The sequence below is a fragment of the Ursus maritimus genome, unplaced genomic scaffold (genome assembly GCF_017311325.1).
Source record: "Ursus maritimus isolate PB19 unplaced genomic scaffold, ASM1731132v1 scaffold_16, whole genome shotgun sequence".
Lineage (NCBI taxonomy): Eukaryota > Metazoa > Chordata > Mammalia > Carnivora > Ursidae > Ursus > Ursus maritimus.
The window spans coordinates 7,201,255-7,221,641 of NW_024424008.1; the positions used below are offsets into that span (position 1 = coordinate 7,201,255).

The window sequence follows — 20,387 nt, forward strand, 5'->3', positions numbered from 1 at the left end:
CAGAGGAAATGAGGAACAAAACATATAAAACATACAGAAAACATAATAGGTAAATGGCAGAAGTAAATCCTTCCTTATTGGTAATTACTTTAAATGGGTTAAATTCTTCTATTAAAAGGCGGAGATTGGCAGATTGGTTAAAAAAAAAAAACCCATGAGAGACTCACTTTAGATACAAAGACACAGAGAATAAAAGTAAAAGGATGGAGAAAGATACGCCATGCACGTGATAATCAAAAGAGAGCAGGGGTGGCTATTAAATATCGAACCAATAAACTTTAATCAAAAAAATTTACAAGAGACAAAGGACATTATATACTGATAAAAGGTTCAAACCAACAAGAAGATACTACAATTATAAACATAACTAAGGAAGGAACCCCAATATATGTGAAGCAAAAATTGGCAGAGTTGAAAAGGGATAGACAGTTCTACAATAATGGTTGCAGAGTTCAGAACCTTACTTTCACTAATGGATAGAACAACCGGATAGAATATCAATAGTTAATAGAGGACTTGAGCAACATTATAAACTAATTAGACCTAACAGACATAGACGGCACACACTACCCAACAACAGCAGAATACCTACTCTTCTCAAGTGCACATGGACCGTTCTCTAGGATAGAACATATGTTAGGCCACAAAGCAAGTCTCAATAAGTTTGAGAAGATTGAAATCATAGATTCAACCACACTGGATTAGGACATGACAGGTGTAGATTTTTTTTTACAACTGTTAGAAGTTTTTAACCTTTACAGGATAACATCCCTTTTTTAACGTCAACTTGGCAAACACCTACGTGATAATACTTTGCATAGAATATACAAATGCATATATAGTAGTAATAATAGCTAACATTTATTGAATTGTCACTATGCCAGCCGCTGTTCTAAGCACTTCAGAAGTGTGGACTCAGCTAGTCCTTGTAATAATCCAGTAAGGTAATGTTTTCTCCACTTATAAAGGAGGAACTGAGACAGAAAGACTAGGTAATTTGCTCCAGTGATAAAACCATTATTTGAACCCAGACAGTTTTACTCCAGGGTTTTTAATCTTAATCCCTAACTGGTTCTTTTTCTCTAGTATATGCTTTTTCAGACTCTGGTTATATGCCCAGACATGCTCAGGGGTCTGTAGCCCATATGATGTGAACTGCTGCACTATCTCATTTAATCCTTCTAATAGCCCATCAGGTAAGTACTGCGAGCAAACTGAGGCCCAGAGAGTTGAGGCATGAAGGGAATACTAATAGATAGAGTCAGGATTTGAACCCAGGTCTTCTGTTTCATATTTCATTATTTCTTTTGTACCATATGTTGCTCCTGGAAAGGGTTTTCCATCAAGGGAACAAGGGATAACCTAGAGCATAGAAGGAAGAGAGGATAATCTTTGCCCTTGAGCACACACAAGTTCCAAACATTACTGGCTTATAGCCAGCTCAAGAGTTGGCATGCACCACAAATAGAGTGGTCGCAGTGCACTGAAGGACCACATGACACCAAGACTTTTTGAACTGGAGACCATCCAGCAGGCTAAGCCACCTGAGGTGGGGCTTCGCATCTGGACCCTGGTCATGCTTTGCCCTTTTATCTGAGATAAGTCACTTGTTTGTCAGTGTGTGATTATAGTGTGTACTCTATAGAATGGGGATTACCAAGATGGTTGAATCGAGCCTGGAGGGATAAGACCACTCATAAACCAAGTGTTGAATGAGAACTCCATTGGCATTTCTGTGTTGATCTTTAGAGATAATCTGAATTATCCAATGTTGGCTAATCCGCAAAGATTTTTAAAAACCTCTGAAGGAAGTAAGGATGCATGTATGTACTATAGTGGTTTTCAATAATACTTTTTAAAGAAACTGTGGAATCCTTTCTTCAAAGAATGTCTTCAGGAAAAACCCAGTATGGAAGATAATTAAGAGGCTGCTCCGATTGATACCGGGTTGGATAACCCTGACCCCTCTGCTTCTCAGGAACATATACAGGAGTCATCAGAGTGTTAGAAAACCACTGATAAGGTCATTCATTAATCCTTTGTCGGAAATGTGACTGTAACTTAAGCCAGTTGTATAAGGAACATGCACAGTTATCCCATTACTTTACTGCCATGCTCGGTAAACATTATGCTGAACTTCACTGACGAGCGAACATGCTAACGTTATAAAATATCTTGCACTGAGAAACTTAAACTCGTATCTTTCAAAAATTGGAAAAGGAAGTCTGTAATGTCCGCTTTATGCTGCTCTTGTACAACAGTGATTTCGATTGTTTTTTTAAAAACTATTCGCTTGTGTGCCATGAATGTTTTTACTGCTTTAATTAAAACACTAACTTTGGAAGAAGAAAAATTGCCCGAGGCGCTTGTACACAGTAACATATCCCATCCTTTTTCAAGCTTATCAGAAGTTGGAACTATTTGCCTTGTAGGGAGTATAATAGAGTGGAGCCAGCCCAATCTGATTTGATCAGTCAGCTGTCTCAGTTCCGAGCTAGATGACTTTGTATCTCGATCCTGTTTTTATCTTTAAGTTGGGGTGATATCTACCTCATGGGTTATGAAGATTATATAAGATTCTATGGTAAAGTGTTTTGTAAACTTTAAAACTGATGGTAGTGACTGTTGTTGCTCCTACTCCTAAGAGAAAAAGCTCAAGACGTAAAAGTTTTCAGATACTATGGAAGAAGAATAGAATTTTAATTTCATTGACAACAATGTCACATAAAAAAAAAAATCACTATTCAGTGGGGCGCCTGAATGGCGCAGTTGGTTAAGCGGCCAACTCTGTCTTTCAGCTCAGGTCATGATCTCGGGGTCGTGAGATCAAGTCCCACGTCAGGCTCCACACTCAGCATGGAGTCTGTTTCAGATTCTCTCCCTGTCTCCCTCTGCCCCTCCTGCTCATGCTCTCTCTCTTTCTAAAATAAATAAATCTTACAAAAAAAGAAGAAAAACCTTGAAAAAAAATTGACTATTCTAACCATTTTGAAGTATAACGTTCAGGGGCGTTTAGCACATCCAATGTTGTGCAGTCATTGCAACTCTTTAGTTCTAGAACATTTTCATTACCCCAAAAGGAAACCCCGTATCTATTAAACAGTCACTCCCCATTTTCCCCTCCCACCAGGCCCTGGCAACCACTAATCTGTTTATTATGTTATTTGCCTCTTCTGGATATTCATATAAATGAAATTATACAATATATAGCCTTTTGTCTGGCTTCTTTCACATAGCATGATGTTTTCTATGGACAGGCCACATTTTGTTTATCCCTTCATCAGTTGATGGACATTTGGGTTGTTTCCATCCTTTGGCTATTGCGAATAGTTCTGCTATGAACATTCATTATAAGCTTTTATTTGAACACCTGCATTCAATTCTTGGGTATGCCCTGGAGTAGAACTGTTTAACTTTTTGAGAACTTTTTGAGAACAGTTGTCCATAGCAGCTATACCATTTAACATTGTAGCCCACAGTGCGTTGGATTCCAGTTTCTCCACATTCTCACCAACACTTGTTCTTTTGCTTCTCCTCTCTTTTCCTTCCCTCCCTCCCCCTCCCTCTCCCTTCCTTTTATTTTTTTTCTTTTCTGTTTTCTTTCATATAGTCACCCTAGTGGGCATGAAGGAGTATCTCATTGTGGTTTGATCAGTATTTCCCTAATAACTCATGATATTGAGGATCTTTTGATGTGTTTATTGACCAGAAAAAAAATGATGTGTTTATTGGCCACATGTATATCTTCCATGGAGAAATCTCTTTGCCCATTTTTTAACTGCTTCTTGTTTGTTCATTTGTTTGTTTTTTCTCTTTTGTGTGTGTGTGTATGTGTTGTAAGAGTTCTTTATATAGTCTGGATACTAGACCATTATTAGATATGTGATTCATAAATATTTTCTCCCATTCCGTGGGTTGCCTTTTTACCTTCTTCATAGTGTCCTTTGGTGCATAAACATTTTAATGGATCAGTTATTTAATTAGTTTCTTCTTAAGAAATTTAGAACACCAATTTGTGAGGGTAAACTCCATTTTGAGAGGAAACACAGAGCAGAGATAGCCTTGAAGCTGAGGAACAGCTTTAATTTTTGGCAGAATTTGCGAGTCCACAGCTTTCTGATCAACCTTGCACTGCTCTGTAATCTCATATTTCTCCTTCTTTGTGTCGAAGATCTCACCTTCCTGGTGTCTGGGTTTATGTATCTGCTTCTTCTGAAGTATGCATCAGTGAGATGTTTTGGGATTTTCACACTGCTGATACCAATTTTGGTGTAGGTGGCAATGACAAATTTCTAGTGTATTGTATGCAGAGGAACTCGATTGAGGGCCGGAGGTCTGGTTACAAGTAACAAGGCACTGCTCAGTGGCTTCAGGAAAACCACCCTCTTGCCTCTGTGGCATCCAGTGAGGATGATCACAATGGTCCTAGCAGTGATGCTAACTCACGATTTTCTTACGTGCTGACCGAAAGGTTTTTTGCCGAGGCTCGACACTTTCGAGGCACATCTTCAGTAGGATAGTACCTCAGCATTTTGTGAAGTTTAACCACAGGGGTACCAGCATTCTTGTCATCACCAACTGATTTTGAGACAGTAGCAAGAACCTTCTCTTTCTTTTCTTTTCTTAGCTGCTGAAAACGCCCCCTTGTATTTGGCCATTCTGGAGTACATAGCTGATCAGGAATAGCTGCCAATTCCTCTGACTAGGAGAGGGTTTCAAACAACTGCAGTGAGGCTTCCCATTTGGAATTTTAGCCATGACGTTACTCTTAACCTTGCCACCAGCATCAGCCTTCTTGGCTTCGGGTATCTTCTCCTTAGTATCTGGCTTCTCAGCTTTTTTACTACCCATCTTGCAAGATGGGAAAGAGGTTGCATAAACATTTTTAGGTTTGATGTCCAATATATCTCTTTTTTTCTTTTTTAGTGAATATATTTGACATATAACATTGGGTACATTTTTTTAAGGAGATTTTCTTTATTCATTTGACAGAGAGCACAAGCAGGGGGAGTGGCAGAGGGAGAGGGAGAAACAGGCTCCCCGCTGAGCAGGGAGCCCAATGAGGGACTCGATACTGGGACCCCCAGATCATGACCTGAGCTGAAGGCAGATGCTTAACCGACTGAGCCACTTAGGCGCCCCTGACATTGGGTATATTTAAGATGTACATGTTAACTGATCCATTTATTTTTTGCAGTATGATTGCCATTATAACAACATTAAGCACCTCTGTCACATCACGTAATTATCCTTTTTAGTGGTTGAAAAAATTAAGGTCTAATCTCTTAGCAAGTCTTATGATTAGACTACAGTATTGGTGTCTATATGCATTAGACTTTGCATTAGATCTCTGTTGTTTATTTACTACTCGTTCCACGTTGGCACCTTTAAACCTATTTTTTTCTTTTGTTGCTTGTGCTTTTAGTGTTACGTCTAAGAATCTGTTGCCAAATCCAAGACTATTAAGCTTTATCTGTATGTGTTCTTGGAAGGGTTTTATATTTTTAGCTCTTACATATAGGTCTTTGGTCTGTTTTGTGTTACTTTTTGTAAATGGTGTGAGTCATGTTTTTTTGCATGTGGTTATCCAGTTGTCTTAGCACCATTTTCAAAGAGACTTCTTTTTCCATTGAATGATTTGTCACTCTTGTAAAAAATCAGTTGACCATAGATGTATGCATTTATTTTTGTACTCTCAGTTCTATTCCATTGAACTATATGACTATGCTTATGTCAGTACCACATTTTTTCTTTTTTAATTTTTTAATTTTAATTTCAGTGTAGTTAATGTTACAGTGTTACATTGGTTTCAGATGTAAAATATAGTGAGTGATTCAGCAATTCCGTACATTACTCAGGGCTCATCAGAATAAGTGTACTATCAATTCCCGTCACCTATTTCACCCATCCCCCTCCACCTCCTCTCTGGTAACCATCAGTTTATTCTCTGTAATTAAGAGTCTGCTTTTGGCTTGTCTGTTTCTTCCTTTGTTCATTTGTTTTGTTTTTTAAATTACACATGAAGGAAATCATACGGTATTTGTCTCTCTCAGATTGACTTATTTCTTTTAGCATTATGCTGTCTTCATCCATCCATGTTATTACAAATGGCAGGATCCCATTCTTTTTTATGGTTCAGTAATATTCCTGTGTGTGTGTGTGTGTGTGTGTGTGTGTGTGTGTGTACACACCACATCATCTTTATTCATCTTATTGATTGGCACTTGGGCTGCTTCCATAATTTGGCTATTGTAAATAATACTGCAATAAACATAGGGGTGCATTTATCTTTCCATTTAATGTTTTTGTATTCTTTGGGTAAATACCCAGGACTGGAATTACTGGATCATATAGTAATTCTGTTTTTAATTTTTTGAGGAACTTCCGTATTGTTTTCCAAGTAGCTGCACTAGTTTGCCTTCCCACCAACAGTGCACAAGGGTTCCTTTTTCTCCACATCCTCACCAACACTTGTTGTTCCTTGCGTTTTGATTTTAGCCATTCTGACAAGTGTGAAGTCATATTTCATCATAGTTTTGATGTGCATTTCCCTGATGATGAGTGATGTTGAGAATCTTTTCTGTGTCTGTTGCCATCTGTATGTCTTCTTTGGAGAAATACCTGTCCATGTCTTCTGCCCATTTTTAATTGAATTAATTGGGGTTTTTTTGCATTCAGTTGTATGAATTCTTTATATATTTTGGATACTAACCCTTTATTGGATATGTCATTAGCAAACATCTTCTCTCATTAGGTAGGTTGTCTTTTAGTTTTGTTGATTGTTTCTTTTGCTGTGCAGAAGCTTTTTATTTTGATATAGTCCCAGTAGTTGATTTTTGCTTTTATTTCTCTTGCCTCAGGAGGCATACCTAGAAGATGTTTCTGTGGCTGATGTCAGAGAAATTATTGCTTGTGCTCTCTTTAGGATTGTTATGGTTTTAGGTCTCATATTTAGATCCTTAATCCATTGTGAGTTTATTTTGAATTTGTCGAGATGTGTTTTGTGGCCTAATATGTGATCTGTTCTGGAGAATGTTCCACGTGCACTTGAAAAGAATGTGTATTCTGTTGTTTTAGGATGGCATATTCTGAGTGTATCTGTTTGATCCATCTGGTCCAGTGTGTCATTCAAAACCACTGTTTCCTTGTGGATTTTCTATTTGGATGATCTATCCGTTGATGTAAGTGGGATGTTAATCTCCCTTACTATTACTATATTACCGTCAAGTACTTCCTTTAAGTGTGTGATTAGCTGCTTTATGTATTTGGGTGCTCCTGGTTGGGTGCATAAATATTTACAATTGTTAATTTTTCTTGTTGGATTGTCTGCCTTATGATTATTAGTGTCCTTCCTTATCTCTTGTTACAGTCTTTGTTTTAAAGTCTTCTTTGATATAAGTATTGCTACCCTGGCTTTGTTTTCATTTCCATTTGCTTGAAAAATGCTTTTCCATCCCCTCACTTTCATTCTGTATGTGGCTTTAGGTCTGAAATGTGTCTCTTGTAGCAGCATATTGATGGGTCTTGCTTTTTTTTATCCATTTTGTTATCCTGTGTCTTTTGATTGGAGTGTTCAGTCCATTTACATTCAGAGGAGTTATCGATAGGAGTGTCTGGCTGTCTTCGTTGGAGGAGTGTGCGACTCTTGATCTCAGGGTCGTGAGTTTGAGCGTCGTGTTGGGTGTAGACATTACTTAAAATAAAAATTTTTTAAAAATGTCTTATTAAATGTCTTATTGATATGTACTTACTTCCATTTTGTTACTCATTTTATGGTGGTTTTTGTAGTTCCTCTCTGTTCCCTTCTTCTCTTGCTCTTTCCTTTGTCAGTCTGAGTGAAAATATCTAAATTATTAACTACTTTATTTAGTTATTAGTGAGGTTGAGCACATTTTCATGCTTACTAGTCATTTGGTTTCTTCTGTCAGTTGTTCGTATTGTTGACTGGTTTTTGTATTTGCTATTTCAGTTTCCTTGAAATTTTTATTGAAGTATGGTTGATACAGAATGTTATATTATTTTCAGGTGTTCAACATAGTGATTCAACAGTTCCATACATGATACAGTGCTCACTATGATAAGTGTATTTACCATCTGTGGCTGTACATTATTACAGTCTTATTAACTGTATTCCCTGTTCTGTACTTTTCAATCTCCTGACTTATTTTATAACTGAAAGTTTGTAACCCTTAATCCCCTACCCCTATTTTGCCCATCCCTCTGCCTTTCTCCCCCCTGGCAACTAACTGTTTATTCTCTGTATTTATGAGTCTGTTTCTTTTTTGTTCATTTGTTTTGGTGGGGTTTTTTTAGATTCCATATACAAGTGAAGTTATATGGTATTTGTCTTTCTCTGTTTGACTTATTTCACTTAGCACGATACCCTCTGGGTCCATCCATGATGTCACAAATGGCAAGATCCCATTGTTATTTATGGCTGCATAATATTAGACACACACACACCACATCTTCTTTATTCATTCATCTATCACTGGACACTGAGGTTGCTTCTATATCTTAACTGTTGTAAATAATGCTGCAGTAAACACAAAGAACGCTCATATCTTTTCAAATTACTGGTTTCTTTGGGGGGAGGGCGGTAAGTAACCAATAGTGGAATTACTAGATTGCATGATATTTCTGTTTTAAATTTTTTGAGGAACTTCACAATGTTTTCCACAGTGGCTATACCAACTTACAGTGTACCAGGCTTCCCTTTCCTTCACATCCTCACCAACACTTGTTATTTCTTTTCTTTTTGATACTGGCCATTCTGTGTGAGGTCATATCTCACTGTAGTTCTGATTTGCATTTCCCTCATGATCAGTGATGTTGAGCACCCTTTCGTGTACTTCTTGGTCATCTGTATGTCTTCTTTGGAAAAAATGTCTGTTCAGGTCCTCTGCCCACTTTATTTAATCTTTTTTTTTTTTTAAGATTTATTTATTTTAGAGAGCCTGCACACATGTGCAAGAGTGGGGCGAGGGGCAGAGGGAGGGAGAGAGAGGGGGGAAGCAGACTCCCCGCAGCACAGGGAGCCTGAAGCAGGGCTCAGTCCCAGGACCCTGACATAATGACCCAAGCTGAAACCAAGAGTGGGCTGCTCAACCCACTGAGCCACCCAGGTGCCCCTCCTCTGCCCATTTTTAATCGATTCTTTCATTATTATTTTTTGGTTTCGGGCTGTATAGGTTCTTTATATGTCTTGATATTAACCCCTTATCAGGTATATCATTTGCAAATATCTTCTCCCATTCAGTAGGTTGCCTTTACATTTTGATCTTGGAGTTTTGCATATGCATCCTAAGAGGATGTACCAGAATTTCCGTAACAGCATTATTTGTAATAGCAAAAACTTAAAAATAACTCAGTACCCAAATATAGGTGACTGGGTAAGTTAGTTGTGATGTAGTCATCCAATGGAATATTATATAACTTATAAAACCATGCATATAACATGAAATATATAAAACAACACAAAAAATAACTGTAGTTATGAGTAATTGTAAGGATGATCTTAGCAATTTAATATTGAGTGAAAAAAGATTCAGAAGGCTGCTCATAACTTGATACCTTTCATAGAAAGCTAAAAACAAAACTAAAGAATATGTTTTAAAAAATATGTATATGCATAATCAACCATATTTTACGAAGCAAGGGAATGATACAATCAAGATGCAGGATAAGGGTGATGTTGGGTGGAAGACTGGAGGATAGGCTCTAAAAGAGCACATAGCTAGATGTAAGTACTTTTAGATGTTCCAGTTTGTATGTTGGGTGGTGGGTTCAGTAGTTATCATATTATTAAAAATAATTAACTTTAAAAGGAAGGAAATTTTGTCATATGCTTCAACATGGTGATCTTTCAGGACATTGTGCTTAGTGAAATAAGCCAGTCACAAAATGACAGATGCCTATATTTGTTTTCCACTTATATGAGGTACCCAGAGTAGTCGGATTCACAGAGACAGAAAGTAGAATGATGGTTATCAGGAGCTGGGGCAGAGGGTGAAAAAGTATTTATTTAATGGGCATAGAAGTGTCTCAGTCTTGTAAGATGAAAAAGTTCTAGAGATCTGTTACAAAGCAGTGGGAATATTACTTAGCCATACATTTAAAAATAGTTAAGGTGGTAAATTTTATGAGTTCTTACCACAATTAGAAGTAATTTTTAAAAATTAAAAGTGATCCATGCATCATGCATGACTAATGATGGGAATATTCATTAGAGATTCTGATTAACTCATTTCCCCCCTTGACTTGAAGTTCAAAAATAAAAGCAAGAAAGAAAGCAATTCCCAAGACACAGACTTGCCTTTTCAAATAGTAAGGCATACCATTAGAATAGACAAATAGACCAGTAGAACAGAATAAAGATCTCAGAGACAGATCCCCGTATAATGGAAAATTAATATACAGTGAAAGTATAGGAGAGCCTGGGTGGCTCAGTCAGGTAAGCATCTGACTCTTGGTTGCGGTTCAGGTTGTGATCTCAGTTCATGATCTCAGGCTTGTGAGACTGAGCCCTGTTTCAGGCTCTGCACTCTACGAGAAGTCTACTTGAGATTCTTTTCCCCTTTGCCTCTCCCACTCATTCTCATTCTCTCTCTCTCTTTCTCTCTCAAATTAAAAAAAAAAAGATAATAAAAGTGTAACCACCGCTCAGTGAAGAAAATATTCATTGTTAAGTAGATTGTATTGAGAAAACTGGCTCACCATGTGGGGAAATATTTAAAACTAGATTCCTGTATCACACTACATACAAAGGGGCTAAGGATAGATTAAAGATCTAATTATGAAAGGCACAACTTTGAAGTTAATAAAACTTACATGGATAAATAAGATAAAAATTTGATAAATTTGATTATTTAAGATTAAGGGGGGGTCTGGGTGACTCAGTCAGTTAAGTGTCTGACTCTGGAGTTTGGCTTGGTTCATGGTCTCGGGGTTGTGGGATTGAGCCCCCAAGTCAGACTCCATGCTGCGTATGGAGTCTACTTGGGATTCTCTCTCTCCCTCTATCTGCCCTTCCCACCCCCCTGTATCCCTCTTTAAATAAATAAATTATTTTTTAAAAAAAGATGAAGGGGATTTGTACTGTAAGGGGTACCATAGGCAAAGTTAACGGATAGCAGAATAGGAGATTAGTAATGATTAAAACCGATGATAACTGATATTCTAGACTAACAGGCTGGATCTGTCCAACTGCTGGCAGGGATCAGAAGCTTTAGGAACTTCCGTGTGTTCTTTGTAGGTATGAAGACGGGGCAGGTATTACGGAGAGCAGCATGGCACTATTCAGTCATATGGAATATATACATATCTTGTGACATATTCTAAAGGGACGTGTGAGAAGATACTGATTTTAATGTTAATTATGGCAGTTAATTGAAGAGTTGGAGGCAGTCTGGGTGTTTACATCTGAATAAGTTGGTAAAATGTGTTGGATGCGTATCATGACTCTGCATTGCAGTTAAAAGCAACACATTAGGTTTACCTGTAAGGACTTGTGGATCTTAAAAGCAGAGTACTGAGTGGAAGAAAGTAACAAACAGAAAGACACAGTGCCAACTAATAAATCAAGATACATGCACAAAAAATACAGTTTGTAAGAACAGATACAAACAAAAATATACATATTAAACACATTAAGTGGGGTGAAGAATGGGAATAAAAAAGAATCAAAGCAGAACGGCTCCCCAGCGAATGTCGTATAAAGGAGAGACACTGGGATTATTGTCAAGTAGTAGAAACACGAACTGTTTGAGATTAGCTAACAGAGCTTTCAAAAAAATGCTTCTTATGTGCATGCTGGGAAATGATGGAATTAATCGATAAGGCTCTGTTTCTCTCAAACTGAATGAAATTTTCTGTTCTTCCCTCGTGCTAGTTGGCAACCCAGCCTTTCAGTGGGCACACGTGACCCCCGAGTGGAAAAACACTTGTTCTGTTCTCCTAGACCAGGTCTCTCAATAGGGAAGCTATTCACATTTTGGGCCAGATGATTCTTTATTTTCGTGGGGGACTGTCATGTGCGTTGTAGAATGTTCAGCAGCATGTCTGGCCTCTACCTACTAAATGCCACGAGCATCCCCTCTCCTGATCGTGACAACCAAAAATGTCTCCCAACTTCATCCAGTGTTCCCTGGGGAGGAAGTTCATCCCTTATGAGAAGCGCTGCCAGAGAGCAGCGTGGATGCTGCCAGCCATTAGGTATGCCAGGCCACTGGTTCCACCGTGTGACTTAGGAGTTCAAGTCTATCCTTCATGTTAAAAGAACTTCGTCTGAATTAACTGCTGTTTAGGAGCAGAAGGTCCTGTTGTTTTCTTTATTTAAATTTCAGGGTGCTGTTCTTTTCAGTAGTAGCAACGGTATTGATACCACCTTAGGCTGCTTATAGTTGCAGTTTGTTGATATTAAAAAAAAAATACTTTTCCCGTCTGATGTCTCATTGGAACCTCACAATGGCTTTATATGGTAGTCAGGATAGGGCTATACCTCCATTTTTCAGATTAGTAAACCAAAGTGCAAAATCCCGAAGAGATTTGCTGGGAGCACATGACCGTTAAATTGGGCAGGTGGACGTAAAACCAGAATCGGATTCTTGGTTCAGTGTCCTTCTCATGTGGGCACTCAGCCATTTTTTTGTGGTTTCTCAAAAGCTCCAGGAAATTTTCAGTTTCTGCCATGGTCATTTCTGTTTTTAACTCCCCTGATTTTTCCTTCTTTAGTGACTTTTGCCCAGGTCTGTCCTTTCCCACCCCTTTAAAGTCTACATCATATTGCCTCATTAGCCTTTCCAGGGTTTTATCACAAACTCCAAAGTGAATGGTGCAAGGGAGGCAGGACTTGGGAGACAGAAGATCTGGATTGGAAACCTAGCCCAGGCCCAGCTTGCTTTTTGGCTTCCCTGTTGCTCAGTTTTCATCATCTGTTCAGAGTCTAATATTATTTATTGCTTAGCTCCCGCAGGGATGTTAGGGGAAGGAGTAAGTTTATGCCTGGAAAAGTATCTATCCTATTTTTAAAGATCTCCAAGGAGAAGCTTTCATCATCTCTGTTACCAAAAACAGTATCTTTTCAAACTCCTATCCCCTGAACTTCTGTTCCCTTGTGGGATGGATGAGTGGCAAAATCTCCTACCTAGAAATCTTCACTATAGATTTTTCTTAGACCAGCACATTAAGAGGGTTACTGGAATGTGACTAGAGAATATGGTCTAAGATGGCAAAAGGTGGTAATCCACTTTCTATGCGAAAGAAAAACTTTTCTCCCCAGAGTGTAATAAAAACTTCTCTGTGTGTAATGCGTACATCAGCCTTCTCTGAGCCTTGCCTGCTCTTTAGGCTCATTTCTCACACCTCCCTCCTTATTTGTACTTTCTCAGACATACCATGTTCTCATCCTGAACACTCACTCATCATGATGCCTTTACTTACACATACTGTACCATCAGGACAGAGGTCCAAAGGTTGCTTTCTTCAGGAAGCCTTGGTTCCCCCATGTTGAGTGAAAGCCTCTCCTCCACTTTCTTGGCCACCAGGGCTTACTCCGTTATAGCACTTATCATACTGCATAATAATTGTTTTTTTTCCTGCTTGGTAGACTTAAGTTCCTGAGGAGGTTTAGTTTTTTATCTCTGGATTCTGCAGTCCTTAGCATGGCGCCTGGCACCCTAACCCTAACCCTAACCCCGGTAAGGGCTCAGTGTTTGTTAAATTATTGCTTGACTGACTCTTGCCTGGAGAGAAGATGACTTGAGGAAAAAGACAAAATTTTAGGTATTAGAAGAGTAGTCATAAGAAACAGGAAGTAAATGTACTGTGCGCCTCTCTGAAGGACGAGAGTTGGACCCAGAGGCAGAAGGTACATAAAGGCAGATTTGTCAGGTCAGCATCAGGGAGGAACTATGTAGATGTCTAGCACATCTACTAGCAATGGAATGGTCTGCCACATGTGGTAAGGTTGACTTTTTGCCAAGGGTGTGGTAAGGGGGAATTGAAAACCAAATTTCTGCCCTGTATTCTAGCAATGTGTGAGATCAGACTTGGTCACAAGAGCAGGTATCTCTTAGTGGGCCTCTGGACAGTCTTCAGATAACTGAAGGTAACAGCTGTGCCTCCCTGTAGTTCTCCAGGTCTGTTGTCCTAGTGCCTTCAGCTGTTCACCGTGTAATTTGGTTTCTAGACTCTTTGTAATCCTGGCTGCTCCCTTTTGGCCATGTTTCTTTGTCCATGTTCTTTGTACAGTGTGGTCCCAAGACTTAGTTGTAAGGCCCTAAGAATGCTTTGACAGAGCAGAGAACAGTAGAGCTGCTGCCTCCTTCATTCTGGGCATATTCCTAGTTAAGCAGCATATATTCCCTGGCAATTTGTGGTCAACTGAGACCCCTAGATCTGTTTCACATGAACTGCTATTAAGCCACTCATTTTCCATCCTATACTTGAGTAGTTGGTTGGGTTTCATCGTAAAATTCTGGTTCTTCATTTTAGCTTACTAGCTCATAGAATGTTAGCGCTAGAAGAACTCTAGAAACAAGCTTTACTCATTTTGGATCTTGCTTCTTCTGTCTTCCATGTTAACTGCCTTGTTCTCTCCCAGCTCCTAAATTTTTTGCTGTTCACAGTTTGGTAAGCAGATCCTTGTTTTTTCATCCAAATTTTTCATGAAAGTATTGACCAGAGCTGTGAAGCATATCCCAGACACCTTCCTCCAGTTGACCTCTGTCCATTTATCAGCATTTTTCCCCAAGCTGATTGTTCTGTTAGCTGCGAGTCTCTTACTTTGCTCTACTAGCTGGACATGCAGTTTTCAGTTCATCCTTTACATTCCTTTTCAGCCAAGCATGGTGGGTGATTATTACCCACACAACATAGGGCAATACAGAAGTGATGAGAATCCTGAAAGACAAACGTTCCAAGCATGAGCAGACCGGCAAGGCAGCTGGTACCCAGGGGAGGATGTGATATGGGAGCTCTTTTCTGTTTTTTCATGAATTATAGTTTCTGAGGTGAAAAAAATCTAAAAGTCCATTTAAATGCGGTCTAACTATGATTGTTAGCACCTAACATCATCATTTCAACTGTATAGTCTTGTGAAGAGATAGGTGGGTTGTAGCTATTCTTAACTTTCCAGATCAGAGAAGCTGGGATTACCCCTCAGTAAATGTTTGTGGAATGAATCAGTGAACAGGTTTCAGGCTAGTCTTCACTTCAGCTTTGTATTTGTAGATTCAGGGAAAGAAAGGTGAATGGCTCTCAGTTTCCCCCTTCAGCTGGCCAAATCCAAGCCGCCTCAGAACCAGCCAGAGTTCTGCCTCTTCCAGGCAGTCTTCCCTGATGGTTCCTACTCACACTGCTACATCCTTCCTCTGAACTCTCACATCAGTACTTGGTGCTTTGCTGCTTGTACTCGATGGCTGTTCAATTCATGTATTTGTCTCACCATGCCAAATCCTGGGAGTGAAGTTAGGGGCAAAGCTTCCCATTATTTTGTGCCCGCATCAGGCACAAACATTTGAGCAAATTACTGAACTTAAGGTGTCTGCATAAAGTGTTGCCAGCAGATGGCACCAGAGTCCCTGACATTGTTCTGAAAATCTTGGGTAACTTTCAACAGTTTGCGTATTGCCAGGGTTGCCACTGAAAATGCCTTCCTTAATGAAGAAGCTTCAATTTACTTATTAAGCAGAATGCTAATAAATACTGCAGTTGAAATAAAGAAATTAACCAAAGTTGTAACTTCCTAGTTTTCTCATGGGAGGCTATTCCGTTCACTTGCCCCTCTGCTTTGCCCCTTATCAGGCACTGCCTTCTACGCCCTGAACAGAATCTGGCTTTCAAGCCTACCTAATGGAGTGTGTCCAAGTACCTGAAAGTGACCTCAAATCCTTGGTTTGTGTTTTTAGATCATTTATTTTTTCTGGAAAGGACAAATTAAATATTAAAAGGAAATTGCTGTAACCCCACCACATTTTTCCCCCTGGAGGTTTTGGTGATTTTTTTTTTAACTGAAGTATAGTTGGCACACAATTTTACATGAGTTTTAGGTGCACAACATATTGACCCAACAAGTCTGTATGTTATGCCATGCTTACCACCAGCGTGAGCATAACATCCATCTGTGACCATACGGTATTACAATACCATTACTGTATTCCCTGTGGTGTAACTTTTGTCCCCATGACTTAATCGTTCCGGGAATGGAGTTCTGTATCTCCTACTCACTTTCATCCATTTGCCCATCCCCTGTCTCCTTCCCCCCGGCAGCCTTCAGTTGGTTCTCTTCATGGGTCTGTTTCTGCTTTTTGTTTGTTTGTTCGTTCATGTGTTTTGTTTTATTTTTTTTATTCCACATATAAGTAAAATCTATGGTACTTCTCTTTCTCTGTCTGAATTCACTTAGCATAATACCCTCTAGATCTATCCATATTGTCACAAATGGCACGATCTCCCCCTTTTTATGGCTGAGTAGTATTCCATTGTATATATAAACCACATCATCTTTATCCCTTCATCTATGAATGGACACTTGGTTGCTTCCATATCTTGGCAACTGTAAATAACACTGCAGTTAACATAGGGGTGCATATATCTTTTCAAATTAGTGTTTCGGTTTTCTTTGGGTAAATACCTAATAGTGGAATTACTGGTAGTTTCTATTTTTAATTTTTTGAGGAACCTACATACTGTTTTCCACAGTGTCTGTGCCAATTTACAGTGCACAAGGGTTCCTTTTTCTTTATATGCTTGCCAACACTTCTCATTTCTCGTGTCTTTGATTTTAGCCATTCTGACAGGCATGTGATGATACCTCATTGTGGTTTTGACTTGCATTTATGATTAGTGACGTTGAGCATCTTTTCATGTATGTCTTCTTTGGAAAAATGTCTGTTCATGTCTTCTGCCCATTTTTAGTCAGATTATTTGTTTTTTGGTGTTGAGTTGTAGACGTGCTTTATGTATTTTGAATATTAACCCCTTATTGGGTATATCATTTGCAAATATCTTCTCTCATTTAGTAGGTTGCATTTTTATTGTGTTGATAGTTTTATTTGCTCTACAGAAGCTTTTTCTTTTCTTTCTTTCTTTCTTTCTTTCTTTTTTTTTTTTTTTACGATTTCGTTTATTTATTTTAGAGAGAGAGCAAGCAGGGTGAGGAGCAGAGGGAGAGGGGCAGAGAGAGAATCTCCAGCAGAGACTCGGTGCTGAGTGCAGAACCCGATGTGGGGCTCGATCCCAGGACCCTGAGATCATAACCTGAGCTGAAACCAACAGTTGGACCTTAATTGACTGAGCCACCAGGTGCCCCTCTACAGAAGCTTTTTATTTTGGTGTAGTCCAAATAGTTTAGTTTTGCTTTTGTTTCCCTTGGCTGAGGAGACATATCTAGAAAAACATTGCTAAACCCGGTGTCAAAGAAATTACTATGTTTTCTTTCAGGAGTTTTATGTAAGTCTTTAATCCATTTTGAGTTAATTTTTGTGTATGGTTTAAGTGGTCCAGTTTCATTCTTTTGCATGTAGCTGTCCAGTTTTCCCAGTGCCAATTATTAAAGAGACTGTCTTCCCTCCATTGTATATTTTTGCCTCCTTTGTTGTAGATTAATTGCCCCTATACACATGGGTTTGTTTATGAATTCTTTGTTATGTTCTGTTGATTTATGTGTCTACTGTGCTTACTTTGGCAGCACATATACTAAAATTGGAATAATTTAGGTGTCTGTTTTTATGCCAGTACCATACTGTTTTGATTATTATAGCTTTGTAGTATATCTTGAAACCTGGCATTATGAAGCCTCTAGTTTTGCTTTTCTTTTTCAAGATTGCTTTGGCTCTTTGGGGTCTTGGCAGTTCCATACAAATTTTGATAGTTTTGTGAGAAATGCTGTTGGTGTTTTGGTAGGGATTACATTGATTCTATAGATTGCTTTGGGTGGTATGGACATTTTAATAATATTAATTCTCCCAATCCATGAGGATGGAATATCTTTCCATTTGTGTCGTCTGCAGTTTCTTTCATCAGTGTCTTACAGTTTTCAAAGTATGGGTCTTTCACCTCCTCAGTTAGGTTTATTCCTAGGTATTTTATGCTTTTTGGTACAATTGCAAGTGGAATTTTTTCTTATTTTCTCTTTTTCCTACTTCATTATTAGTGTACAGAAATGCAACAGATTTCTATACATTAATATTGTATCTTGAAACTTTACTGAATTGCATATATTATTTCTGATAGGTTTTCGGTAACATCTTTAGGGTTTTCTATGTATACTGGCATGTCATCTGCAAATAGTAATAGTTTAACTTCTTCCTTACCAATTTCGATGCCTTCTGTTTTTTTTTTTTCTTGCCTGATGGCTGTGGCTAGGGCTTCCAATACTGTGTTGAATAAAAGTGGCAAGAGTGGACATTCTTGTCTTGTTCCTGATCATGGAGGAAAAGCTTTTGGTTTTTCTCCATTGAGTATGATGCTGGCTGTGGGTTTTGCATATGGTCTTTATTATGTTGAGGTATATTTTCTCTACCCCCCATGAATGGACATTTTTTGTCAGATGCTTTTTCAGCATCTATTGAGATGATCGTATGATTTTTATCCTTCATTTTGTTAATGTGGAGTATGATTTGTGAATATTGAATCATCCTTGCAACCCCGGAATAAGTCCCAGCAGCTCATGATGCACTGTCCTTTTAATGTTTGTTGAATGTGGTTTGCTAATATTTTGCTGAAGGTTTTTGCATCTGTGCATATGCCAGATATTGGCCGTAGGTGTTTTGTTTGGTTTGTTTTTTGTAGTGTCTTTGTGTGGTTTTGTATCAGGGTAATGCTGGCCTCACAGAATGTATTTGGAAGCTTTCCTTTCTTCTTTTTCAAATAGTTTGAGGAGAATAAGTATTAACTCTTCTTTAAATGGTTAGGACTCACCTGTGAAGCTATCTCGTTGGACTTTTGTTTGTTGGCAGGTTTTTGATTACTGATTCCATTTCATTACTGGTAATCTCAGGTTTTTTGTTTCTGCCAGATTCAGTTTCGAAAGATTGTATGTTTCTAGGAATTTAATTCTTCTAGGTTGTCCAATTTTTTGGTATATAATTTTTTGTAGTGGCCTCTTACAGTTCTTTGTATTTCTGTGGTGTTGGTTGTTACTTCTTTTTTTGTTTTTTATTTTATTTGGGTCCTCTTTTTCTCTTGTTGTGTCTGGCTAAAGGTTTATCAGTTTTCTTTATGTTTTCAAACAACCAGCTCTTGGTTCCACTGATCTTTTGTATTGTTTTTTTGTTTTTGGTTTGTTTGTTTTGTTTTGTTTTTTGGTCTCTGTTTCATTATAACCCCACCACTTTAAATATGTTGATTATTTTGGTTGCCTCATTGCAGGCTTTGCTCCCTTATTACATTTGACTTTATGCAATTTTGATCACGTGAAGACCTACGAGTTCTCATTTACTGAATGCTTACTATGACTTATGTGTTTTGCTTGTTTTTTTTTTTTTTAAAGATTTTATTTATTTATGTGACAGAGAGACAGCCAGCGAGAGAGGGAACACAAGCAGGGGGAGTGGGAGAGGAAGAAGCAGGCTCATAGCGGAGGAGCCTGATGTGGGACTCGATCCTGGTACGCCTGGTACGCCGGGATCATGCCCTGAGCCGAAGGCAGACGCTTTAACGACTGCGCTACCCAGGCGCCCCGATGCTTGTTTTTTTAATATAAAAGAGCTATTATATTGAATATTCACATTATATTTTTTACATTACTTATATTAAATGCTTACGTTGTTAGGCATTGTTTCAAGAGCTTTCCATGCATTAATTTACTTAATCTATACAATCTTTTGAGAGTAGATACTGTTAATCCCATTTTACAGTTCAGAAAACTTAGGCTTATCAGGGTTAAATGTCTTACCTAAGATAATATAGTAAATAGCTATATTGGGATTCATATCTAGATCTCTTTAATTCCAAAATCTCCAATCATTTCACTATATCATTCTACTTTGTTTATTCATTCTTTAATGATTTCTATTTGAACTTCTGAAAAGCATCTAAAGAGGGGCGCCTGGCTGGCTCAGTTGGTTTATGGGCTTGAGCCCCACATTGGGTGTAGAAATTACTTAAAAATAAAATCTCTAGGGGCGCCTAGGTGTCTCAGTCGTTAAGCATGTGCCTTCGGCTCAGGTCATGATCCCAGGGTGCTGGGATCGAGCCCCTCGTCGGGCTCCCTGCTCAGCAGGAAGCCTGCTTCTCCCTCTTCCACTCCCCCTGCTTGTGTTCCCTCTTTCGCTGTCTCGCTCTGTCAAATAAATAAATAAAATTTAAAAAATAATAATAAAATCTCTAGGGTCGCCTGGGTGGCTCAGTTGGTTAAGAGTCCAACTCTTTTTTTTTTTTTTTTT

The 20,387-nt window shown here is 38.6% G+C and overlaps 1 protein-coding gene and 1 pseudogene across 2 annotated transcripts in view; one reads left to right on the plus strand and one right to left on the minus strand.

Moving 5' to 3' along the window:
- Positions 1-20,387, plus strand: part of RNF121 (ring finger protein 121) — a 78,133-nt gene that overhangs the window by 33,311 nt on the left and 24,435 nt on the right. The window lies entirely within an intron of this gene.
- Positions 4,001-4,851, minus strand: LOC103678011 (annotated as a pseudogene).